This window comes from Staurois parvus, unplaced genomic scaffold, assembly GCF_062004578.1.
Source record: "Staurois parvus isolate SC_StPar_1 unplaced genomic scaffold, SC_StPar_1.0 ptg000264l, whole genome shotgun sequence".
Lineage (NCBI taxonomy): Eukaryota > Metazoa > Chordata > Amphibia > Anura > Ranidae > Staurois > Staurois parvus.
Window position 1 is genome coordinate 46655 of NW_028318060.1, and position 12622 is coordinate 59276.

At 37.1% G+C, this 12622-nt stretch overlaps 1 protein-coding gene across 4 annotated transcripts in view; it reads right to left on the bottom strand.

Moving 5' to 3' along the window:
- Nucleotides 1-2773: 2773 nt before the first annotated feature.
- KHDRBS2 (KH RNA binding domain containing, signal transduction associated 2) overlaps nt 2774-12622 on the bottom strand; it is a 457209-nt gene continuing 447360 nt past the window's right edge. For 2 of the 4 annotated variants that reach the window (XR_016313303.1, XR_016313302.1), the window contains 2 exons: nt 12387-12585; nt 2774-6780 (listed from right to left, as the gene is read on the bottom strand). The gene's annotated coding sequence lies outside the window, so the exon portion shown is untranslated. The remainder of the gene's footprint in view (nt 6781-12386; nt 12586-12622) is intronic. The other 2 variants (XR_016313305.1, XR_016313304.1) reach the window with 2 other exon arrangements.

A 12622-nucleotide genomic window follows, 5' to 3' on the forward strand; every position in this document is an offset into this window, starting at 1 on the left:
GCAGTCAGGGTGCCATTGTCTAGCCTGTAGAGGTCTGTGCATCCCTCCATGGATATTCTTCCCCAGACCATCACTGACCCATCACCAAAACGGTAATTTTGAATGATGTTACAGGCAGCATAATGTTCTCCATGCCTTCTTCAGACCCTTTCACATCTGTCACATGTGCTCAGGGTGAACCTGCTCTGGTCTGTGAAAAGCACAGGGCGTCAGTGACGGACCTGCCAATTCTGGTGTTCAATGGCAAATGCCAGTCGAGCTCTATGGTGCTGGGCAGTGAGCACAAGGCCCACAAGAGGACATCAGGCCTTCAGGCCACCCTGATGAAGTCTGTTTCTGATTGTTTGGTCAAAGACATTCACACCAGTGGCCTGCTGGAGGTCATTTTGCAAGGCTCTAGCAGTGCTCATCCTGTTCCCCCTTGCACAAAGGAGCAGACATCAGTCCTGCTGATGGGTTAAGGACCTTCTACGGATTTGTCCAGCTCTCCTAGAGTACCTGCCTGTCTCCTGGAATCTCCTCCATGCACTTAAGACTGTGCTGGGAAATACAGCAAACCTCCTGGCAATGGCACGTATTGATGTGCCATCCTGGAGGAGTTGGACTGCCTATGCAACATCTGTAGGGTCCGGATATCACCTCTTGCTACCAGTAGTGACACTGACCCTAGCCAAAAGAAAAACTAGTGAAAACAGTCAGCAAAGATGAGTAGGGAAAAAAATGTCAGTGGCCTCCACCTGTAAAACCATTCCTGTTTTGGGGATTATCTCATTGTTGCCCATCTAGTGCATTTCATTAACACCAAAGCAGCTGAAACTGATTAATAACCCCCTCTGCTACTTAACTGACCAGATCAATATCACAGGAATTTAACTGACTTGATGATATACTCTGATTAAAAAGTGTTCCTTTAATTGTTTTGAGCAGTGTACTTTAATGGATAGCACTACACCAATGTGCTACCAGTTTCAAATATAAGGCCTTACAAAAATCTTTTTAATGCATTGTCTAGTAGGCTGCTGACCACTTTCTCCCTTTTCCATTTTACTAAATCTGGAACTGTGGGTGGGATGAAGCTGCATTGACAATTTAGTGGGATGAAGCTGTGCCAACATGTCAGGCAGATATACAGGGAAAATTGATATCCCTGTTCATACCCTGCCTACAGAAATTTAGCTGGGAGTATGGCAGCTGTAATCTAACTTTTGGAACACAGGCATGCTGCGTATTGGTACTGCATCTGTAGCCTCAAAGTAGGAAAAAAAGATGCAAGCTGATCATGCTAGGATGGCTGCCTAGCACGGTCAGTTAGAAACAGGAAAGGCTTCTTTCCAAAGAGGACTGGCAAGATCTCCAGGTATTTGCTCTTTAAGACACTAGAGATTGCCACTGGCCTAATAGGGAATGAACCAAAGACATTCCCAACTTTAATTTTAAGGGTTCACATATACTTTGAGCAGAGTTATTTAAAGTTTTATAGGAAAGTAAATCCTGACTGATAACATAGCATGTTAGTATTTCTGGTGCAATTTTATTAGTAAAGGAATAAACAATTTACTGCCTGGAGGGAATAGGTGTCTGATTACTACAGTTTCAGAAACTGACGTTGGAAGATTTGCTGAGACTAATTAGTTATGCAATTGAGTTAATATTGTTTTACTTTGTTTTCAGAAGCAGTGAAAAACTAAAAAGGCAGACTGATGTAAAGACCTAGAGTGTGTAATTAGTCTAACAGCATGCAATACCTAATTAAATCTAACCCATAGGGTGTTATTCCTTTACAGGCAGGGGCACATCAGTAAATCAAAGTACATTCCTGGGAGAAACAATAATATATATATACTGAATCTTTCCAGTAATATAAGAATAAATACTCATATTGCCTATAGTAAATTTAATAATATATTTCTTTAGGCTCTCTCCTTGTTGATAGCTATGTAGCACTGCAACCATCAGCCAAACAACTCCAAACAAATTTATTGTGTTATATTGGTTTTCCCTTCACTTCCTTTTCTGTCTCCAACAGGAAGTGAGGATAATCTCTTGAACATGAACTGAACTAGCAATAATAGCACCTTTTTTTTAATAGAATGGGGAACAGTTAGAACCCTTGTCTTTTGTTTTATGTTGCTATCTATGTCCCTGTTTACAGTAGGAGAGCTCATCATTTGTTATGGTGTCACTTGATCAACAATGGTGGAAAATCTCCCCAAAAGGGACACAATTGAAAATTCTCACTCAATGCAAAAGGTTGTAGATCATAATAATTATTCTATAATGTATTGCCTTAACATATTTTCTGACCATATAATATACTGTATGTGAGTCATGGATACCCAACTTTACCTCCTATTTAATTTGTAGCTGTTTCAGTTGACTGAAAATGTATTTTGATTACATTATCATGCTGAATAAATTCTGTGTAGATTGTCAGATTTATGTTAGTTAAAACCAATCTGAATATAATGACCAAAGAAATTTGGTGCTATTTTGGGTTGCTTAATGAATTTACTGTATATCTCCATACATGATGATTATGACCTGCCCCTTTTGTAGTGTGTATACATTATATATTATTTAAGTTATCTGGGCAAAAATGCTACCGGATTGTTAAATGAAAAACTATTAGGCTAGCCCTGAATAACTTTGTGTTGCAGGTACAAATTGACCTCGGCTAGAGATTCTTGCTTATAACAATGACCACTTGATCATATCAAACTGATGTATGGTTGTCTTGAGTTGAAAAATGATGCCCTGCACACCAGACTTTTTAAAAGAAAAATCTTTATTGCATTAATTGCATCAATATCATTTTCATGTCTCACCTCCTTCAACAACCAAGAAATAATAAAAAAATGTTTAAAACAAACAAATATTAAAATAAAAACAAAAAAACCATTAGTCATAATCCTAGATCCTCCTTAGGGATCTGACCATACATTTCATGACTGCTAGAATAATTTGAGGCTTCACCTAAAATCATGGTCATACCTAAAAAAGGACAGAAGCAAACATGTATTAGAGATGAATAATTGTACAATATACAAGGAAAATCATAAATATGCAAGACAGAGAGAGAGCACCAGTGCAGCCCTCTATTGCCAGTTAGCATCCTGTGTATCATATGCATTGCAGTTAGCATCATGTACATCAATAAATAATTTCCACTGGTTATAAATAAAGATTTATAAATAGTTAACAGTATAATCAAGGAGACCTAATGGTCAGAGAGCAGACCTAATGATCAGGGTCAGAAAAAGCAATCAAGTGAAAAGGAAAGCTAACACTTTAGGATGCACATTTTGTGGCATATAGATCCAGATTGCTTCTCATTGAAAATAATGTCTTTGAAACAATTCCTGGATATTATTTGGGTTAACCTCAAACAGCAAGGGTTTTTTCCTCCTTATATTTGGTGGCTAGTGTCTATACAAATTTATTATTGTATGCCATTGCCTGGCTCAAAGAGAGTATGCTTGTCACAGGGCACTGTGCACATGTTGCATGTAACTGTGGGTGAAACTTCTACCCTAGCAGTAGCAGTAGTAGTAGTGCTACCAATTTATCTCCCTCTAACTTCAGTACTTTTTGAGTCATGCACCTAGAAATAAGCATGTTGGGTATACAAAGTCGGCCATACATAGATAGAAGTTTGGCCGATTTTCAATCCATGTAGACTTCTGTACAACCAGCCTGTTGGGTTTTCCCTACAGGGAATCAGCACCACCGGTTATAGTCAGGAGCACTGATCAATTTATTCTGATGTCTAGGAATTTCCCTGCTGTTAGAATATAAAATTTCAGTGGCAAGGATTCCCCCATTCACCTTGAATGTGTGGATAAGGGAAATAAAGACTCATCTATGGGCTGTTTTACTCTTGGCTTGTTTTGAATCAGACTCAGAAAACATTGAACACAGGTAAGTAGGTTATATTTTTACCTTTGTCTAATGAAGAGAGACATAACCTATATAGCGGTAATATTAACCCACGAAGTAAAAAATGAACTAAACCAGGAATAAAGGCGGTCTAACATTACAAATCTGTAGCTAATTCTGTATTTAAGATGCTGTGTACAATTACAAATCTGTATCTAAAATTACAATTGTGCATGTAATTATCTTTTTGCTTGAAGGTCTATCTAAAGTAAATATGTTGTAATACAATTTTTATCAACAAATAGTACCCTTCATTCAGTCCATTCTTTCAATGACTTTGACAAGCTGGTGTAAAGTTTCAGACTTATGATTTCAGCAACTACTTCATTTTCTAGGATATGCATTAAAAAGAGACTGTGTTCACAGCCTATGAAATAAGTATTTGAAAAATTAATATAATGTCAATTTGATATCAAACCCTCCTGATAAAGAGAGCATTGCATATTTCTAGCAGATAAGTAGATTTGATGATGGATTAGATGATACTTAAAAGTCAGTGTGTGACATCTGAAGCAAGACACAATGATGCAGAGGTGATTAATACATTGAAGAAATCACTTTTACTTGATACATTTTTGTGCTGCCTTTTCTGAATAGTATATGGAGAAAAAAATCTGTAGTTTTAGCAACTTCTTCTTAAATATCTCTTGACACTACTCTGGGCTAGGACACTACAGATAGCTATTTAAAATGGTATAGTTACATTATAACAACATTTGGGGCACTGTTAATGGAAAATATGGTATTTACATTATCAAATTGTCAGTAATTTGTTAGGACTCCTACATTTCTTGCACTCCAAGGTAAGACACAACACATTGACTAATTAAAGGGTAATTCTACTTTTGTGAAAAAATAATATGGCATAAACAATTGGTCAGTAATCCATATTTTAATTTAATGTGATTAAATGTTTTCTTTCCTTATCAATTTGCAACTGCTGTAATCTTCGGTAAAAGTCAATGCAAAATAGCATTCTGTACAAAGATAGTGTTGATAAACTTCCCCGGAATCGTAATTCCTTCTTGTGTGATTGGCTCACTGATTTTCCCAAAAGTATGCGCTAAGATACAAGACAGATTTTAGGCATCCTCTGAAATAGGAATTGTATTATGGTGAGACACTAAAGGAATGAAGACATCTGAATGGGATGAGGACACTGCAAGTGCATCAACTGATTATTGAACACAGACACTCCTACTCAGGAATTAGTGTTTCAAGGACATAGAGGAATGTACTGCTTTTTCTTAAGAACAAAAATAGATAGAACTCTGCTACATATTTTATTAAAATCCCTGCAATGTACATACAGTCAGAGGGGAGCTTTTTTTTTTTTTAACAAAAGCAGAGTTACTCTTTAACCACCTAAAACCAGGCCAATTCTAACATTTTTCCCACACATGTAAAAAACAAAATGTTTTTTTTTGCTAGAAAACTATTTAGAACCAGCAATGTATATTTTCTGAAAACAAATAGTGGATGTTGCAATTTTTTTATGTCACATGATATTTGCGCAGTTCAGTATCAAACACAAATTTTCTGAAAGAAATACACTCTAATGCATTTTATTGCACACATACACAATATAATACCCATTTTATTTGCAAAATATGAAATATGATGTTACACCAAGTAAATAGATACCTAACATGTCATGTGTTCAAATTGTGTACACATGTGGAATGGTGACAAAGTACACTCCCTAGAAATTCCCATGGGTGATGCTTTAAAAGCCTTTACCAGTGGCAAGTTTAGAGATCTGCCACTAAAATTATTCCTCTCACTCTAAATTTCACAATGATACCTCACATGTGTGGTGTGATCACCATTTACATATGTGTGTGGGACCTACGTGCATATTCGCATTTGAGCATTGGCAGAGGCAGAGAAAATTATTTTATAATTATTTTCTTTATTGCACTTTACGGCTATTACAAGGGATGAACAACATACATTGTGACAGCATTGGCCATGGCAGGTCCACTTTATGGAGATATTTTGGATCTGTTAGACTCCAAGTCTCTCTGCGCTCCAACCAACTGAGATTGGTTTGATGAGCTGCTTTACAAGCTGGTAGCATTGGCTGCTTTACAAGCTGGGAGCAGCTAGGTAAAAAACAAACCAAAAGTGGAAGTGAAACTTCTGTTCCTTCCACTTTTCACAGTGCATCTGATGCAACTGGTCACATCAGCCCTGAACTCCTCAATGGGGTGGGAGAGCCCAGGAAAGATAGTGGGAGGGGAGAACCTGCCACCTGTAAAAGTTACTGGGTGGCTGTATAGTAACTAGGATCACTTTTTGCCTGTAGAGGATCTCCTGCTGAAAAGAATGATTGCCACCACTTCCCAAGGACATATACAGTATGTATAGTACATCAGCTGGGAAGTGGTTTTAAGTATTATCTACAAGTGAAGATACAAACTACTGTACAATATAGTGCACATTAAAGGAAATGTGTAGTTGTTATTTTAAGAGATTCTGATTATTTATCCTGGCCATGATTAAAAGTGCAAAACATTTTGAATATACTTTTTTTTAGTTTTTTGTTTATCTACAAAATATTGCAAATGGATATTTCAGTAGGTGGTATGTTAGCTATTTGACAAATGAAGATTGAGGCTCGTACTCACATGGTTCCCTTTTTCACTCCACTCCCTGATTTGCTATAAAAAAAGCAATAGTTTACAGAGCTCAAAATGAATGCCGGATAAAATCTGCTTGTTTGTAAGTCCAGTGTAGCCGCTAACCAAAATAGTAAGTGACCATTTAAAATATTTCTGGCCTTGTACATTTTATCTGTGTAAGCAGTATACCTGTCAAGTAAGCAGGATTCATAATGGAAATCTGAAAAAGATGAGAAAATTCAACATTTAATAAAGCAATAATCCTTCACTGTGAGCATCAAGAGATTTGTTTTACACCTTGTAAGTCATATTGAACACTTTTAAGAACTTTAAAAGTTATTATAAGCATGAAATCTGGAATATGCACTGTTAAAGCTTTTACAGGTCTAAAAACAAATCAGGAAAGCACCGAATGTGCTCAGCAAAGAACAGATTAGACAGAGCATTGAATTTAAGTGCCTGCTGCATGCTGCATTTTATGTTTTAGAAAATACAGCTTAATCGAATAGAGAGCTATTTTTATTATAATCCTTTTTTTTAGGAAAACCTCTTTGTTATTATTAAACAGAGCCGATGGCTATCATTAGTCACATTGTTAGTGGGAAATATGGTAATTCCACAATTTGGGTCCCTGGAACAAAACAGGTTTTGAAGAAGATGTTAGTCCTATAGAAAATAACTTCAAACAAAATATGCAATTCATCAAAAAGTGAATAGCAATTTACGGTGTGTGCTTTTTATTTAAAAATAATGTTCCAAATGTTTTCAGCTTCCACCAGAAAGTTACAGAAAACTGTGAGAAATGTAGAGGCAGCTATTGCTGTCTATCTTCTGAAAATGCTAATTATTTGGCTGTCTTTTACTTCAATACTTTCTAAGCCCCTGACCTGAAACATGCATGAGGATTGGTAAAGTCAGAATGCCTGATTGACAAATTTGTTTCAGTTTAGTCATGTCAACTACTTACTTAATACAGGTTTCTTTAAAGGATCAGTTTGCTAAAACTCACATTTCAGTTTTTGGTAGGTACTGGAAAGTTAGGCTAATAGATTCTTATGTCCCATATACATAGGCATTGTTAGACCCAGGCTCCTGGAGTATGTGCCCCAGATCACCTGCATGGTGACCAAAGTCTAGAAAATCCTCTACTGACAGGATCACTTTGACTGCCCAGTATTCATGGAACTATCTGACAGAGACTACATATAAATCGATGAACACTGGGTAGGCAAAATGAAAAGTTCAACTAGTGCTGTTGGAGCACCTGGCATGATATCACCTAGCAGAGACCCAGAATCCAGCAACATGACACCTCTGCACCTTCTCATAAATAAGTAACCACTGAACAATAATAATTTGCCTTAAACATTCCCATTGACCACCAACAAAGGGTTCTGATGTTGTAAAGGACAGTGATTACTGACCAACAAATGTTGTAGGGGCATAGATTCTAATGTTGCAAGGGTGATTACTACTAACCCCTAATGTTGTAGTGGGCACTAAACACTTACAGTATATTGTAGAAGTCACTGAACATCAAAATTGTAGAAGGAACTAAACAGTAATGTTTTAGGGAGCACTTACTACTGAATATTATTGTTAAAGTGGGAGCTTACTACTGACACCTAATATTTAAGTCATTATTGACCAATGTTATACACGGGTGTCCACCCTTTATGAGGAAGTCAAAGAAGTGACAAAATGCGTCAAGGGACATGACGTTGGATGTTGCCCAAGAAACCGGAAGTAGCGGAGCGGCCATTTTAACTGTGGTAATAGGGTTTGGCATTCCTGGAAGCTGCTGCATGGTGGAGTCATGGGATCTTTTATGCTAGTTATTTGGCATTTTATGTAAGCATACTAAATAAAGCGTGGAGTATCTTTATCTTTAACATACTACACTATATGAATTTGATTTTTCTTTATGAATGGATGTATTGGAGTACTAAGCAGGCAAGAGTATTGAAAGGAGCATTGGGGGATCAGAAGGTACCCACAAGGTTCCAGCAGATCCGTATCCGTACCCTCCTTTGGATTTATTTATAAAGGCTGGCTTATTACTCATTTGGGTAAGGGCATGCAATTCAGCCACATTAGATGTGTACACTGAGTGTTCACTATAGTATTATATATAATAAGAATACACATAGTGGTTCACTATCACATGTTTCACGGGTCACCATGTGTTTTCACGATTTATGCATTTTTGCATGAAATTTATAAAGATTTTTTTTGGCATAACTAATTTTGGGATTTGGATGAATTTATATTGTGAGGATAATACACTATTGAGTTTTCTTTTATTTTGAGGTACACGGCACATACTGGATTTATAAAGCGAGTTTTTGGAAGAAAAGATTTATAGACTTTATTTTATTTTTTTTGGTATAATTGTATGGACACCAAGAAGTATTATTGACCAATGGACTGTGCATGTAATATTGTACATTGCATATTCGTGACTAAAGTATTCTTTGTCCCAAACATGTGCCTTTTATCATTGTAGATGATGAAAGGCTGAAAAGGATGTGGTGATGGTACTGAAATAAATACAGAGAGATGGAGCTTATTGTAAAAAGAAACAGTGTACTTTTTTAAAACGCACGCTTGTTTTTTTAAAGTTACCCTATGTTTCATTTAAAAGAACACTGACACCCAAGCAATGAGGGGCAATTTGCAGGCTCTCTGCAGAAGGGCTCCTCTGACTCAATTATACTAAACTTGCCAGTGTTTAGAGACACACACAAATCTCAGGACAAAATTTTATTTATAAAAACTGTTCTGTTAAATATACATTTTTCTCTGAGTCTGCCTCTGTACCACTGTATTGTAAAAGTCAGGGGGATGGACACATATTTCAGGAGTTCTATTTTTAATTGGCTCTTTAGAAAATACACTCAAGTGGCCAATGCATTGGACAGCTCTGATTAAGGTCACAATGTGCAAAGAAAATCAAAGTGTTTATGTATTTTATGGTCACTGTTAACCAATCACAACCATCACAAGTATAAACATTAGTGGTGGTTACAAACCTTCTGCCCAATCACAATGGAGGCAGCTCCCTTCCCTCCATTGTGAATGGGGTGAATGTTTGTGAGCAGAAAAGGAAGGAGGATTGGCAGATCAAAAGTAAAGATGGGGGGTCTTAAGGTGTTTAAACTGCCACTGATCACCAAAGAGCGTGGGATTTTGTAAGGTGGGGGCAGTTTGAAGTTCTATTAATCACCAGTAACTGTGTAATCATATTTTAAAGGTAACTAAATGAAAGCTAATGTAAGCAAATCTAAATGTGTGGTCCTTTTTACTTTATATAGAAAAAACTGTGATTATTAAATACTATTTAATAATTTATATCTGTCTTAAAAATCAAATATAAAATCAATTTGAGTGCAGTGTTGTATTACCAAGTCATTGTGAGTCAAACTATCACATCACTGAAAAATCACCTTGTAATGAAGGGGTATATACAGGCTAATACTCAAGTGGTTAAAGAATAGGGATGAGCTCACCATTTGGTCCAAACAGAAGTTTGGTCCGAACAATTTGGCTGAACATTTACCCCTTATGCTGGAGATGAGAGTCATATATAGTAGCAGTTTTTCTGCTGCTACTATATGTGACAGTGTCCTCTGTTAATGGTTGTTAAAGTGGTTATCCAGTCTCCACTGAAAAAAATAAAAATCAGCAGCTACAAAAACTGTAGTTTCTGACTTTTAAATAACAGCCACTCATCTATCCCATGATCCAGCAGTGTGTTCACCCCAGCCAGGTTCACTGGCTGTCCTCTGTCCCCAGTGCCAACATCTTAAGTGTGGGCACATGGCTGTGTCAGCTGAGTGCCCACTGCACATGCGTCAGCAGTGCTGCACATTGTGATTGGTCCTGCAGTCTTCTGGGACATGCCATGTATCCCAAAAGACTGCAGGGAGGAGAACTTTTGATCGTCTAGGCAGTCGGGGAAGAAGTGGGAATAAGTACCTGTCAAAATCGGGTACCCACTCCCCAAAGGTGCCAATTCTTCATGGGGAGTGGGGGACCAGTCCTTAAAGTGGAATGTACCCTTTTGGGTGGAGCTCCACTTTAAAGAAGCAGTGGGTGTCAGCACCCACCCTTTCCTTAGCAGCCAGTAACATCACGCTGCTCTATTCATTTGTTGGCCAGGAAACTTTAGTCATGTAATCAGACAAAGGTAGCGCTGACATCATTGACCAAGTATGGTCACATGGCTATATTTGGTCAATAACATTCTCTTTACCCCTTACTCATTTACATAGGAAAGACCAGTAAATAGAGACTCCCTTATTTTTAAAGGGGTTTTCCAGATTCTGATAAGCCCTCAACATCAGGCCCAGGTTGTAGGAAGAGGACCTTGTCTTCATCCATCTGGGGATAGGATACTTTGTCGCCCCTGGCAATGTACCCCCCATATTGGAGGTATTTGACCTGGGCACATGCTCACTGCCCTTTTTCTGTCTTTCCAGCTTGCATGCTTGGTTAAGGGCCTGGTATGGATATAGGGGGAACCATACACTTTTTTTGTCTTTTTTTTTGCATGAGGTCACTCTTGACATTCATACCAGACCCTCATCAAGGATAAGGGTCTGGTTTGTATTTTTAGGAGAAACCACATGCCTTATTTTCTTCTACCATAATGTCCCTCATTAACATTTATATCAGATGATCATCTAGGATAAGGGTTTGGTGAAGATGAAGGAAATCTCTGGTCTTTTGGTTGCAAAAAAAAAACCCCAAAGCAGCCAGGAGCTGTCATTAAACGGCTTTTTTTTTGTAAAACCCAGTTTTGCAGTAATAGGCTGTATGCATCATACAGATGAACCACAGGCATGCAATTTAAAATAATTTTGCCATTTTTATGTTATCCTTTAAGCATTATTAAATGCAGTGTTGTCTGCCAAACATAATATTGTAACATTTTCTTGGCTATGGTACATGGGTCCACCCCACCATGACATTTGTTTGACAATTCTTTATATTTTAGCCTAGTAAATGGTCATAACTGATTTCTAAGATTCATATTCTACTGATTTCAATGGGGTTCGGATTTGGTATCCAAACTTCAATACACTTCTGCAAACTTGCTTCAAACCAAACCCAGGTACGTTTGGCTCTTCCCTATTAAAGAGGAATGTAGTGAAATAAAAAGCAGTGCAATTCTCTAAAAAAATAAATATTCTAAATGCATTTGAATCATGTGTTACACCATTTAAGGTACCAATAACAAAAAATAAAATAAATGAATGTATATGAATGGTGGTGGCACCCTCTTCTGAGCAGGGTGTATCTAAATGCCTCTCAATCCAATATTGAAACAAAGAGTGTTATGCCTCTTAGAACAACTATTTTAAATATGCAGTGCAATCTTCCAATGACAACAGTATATGAACAATGGTGAAACCCCCGAATAATAACACTCTCTGCTATGTACACCACATATTAAAATAAGAAAATATAACATTCAGTCAACATTCCCACATGTGCAATTATTGAAAAAGTTCAGCTTTATTATATGATCTACATCTAGTATAGATCAATAGACGCTTTATGCTGACAATTTCACTCTTGATTTACTCCATGTGTATCAAGGTATATGGATGTAAAAATCTTCCAAAAAATGTTCCCAAAAAGATAAAGACAAAACCTTTGTCATGCATACTGTATCTTTTAAACTAAGGCGAAAGTAATAATTTTTTTACTACTGTGCACTCACATGCTATTGTGCACATCAAAAACATACATATAAATAACCATTCTGTGTCTAAATATTTTACCACGTGCAACCCTTCACCAGCTGCGCCTCCTGCTCACCTTTCCAATATGATCTACATCAAGTATAGAACAGTCAGCACATTTTTGCAGATACATTTCCTCCAGGTAAAGTATGACTCCAGATGTACGAAGAAGTATGCCAGGCTCTCCAAAAAACATGCACTCAAAAATAACAATGTTATTTCCTATTGAAGAGGAACTTAATTTTACCAGTTGAAGACTATTTGGCAGCCAGCAGCTGTTGGGAGAATAAACATTTTGGTCAGGAGTATATA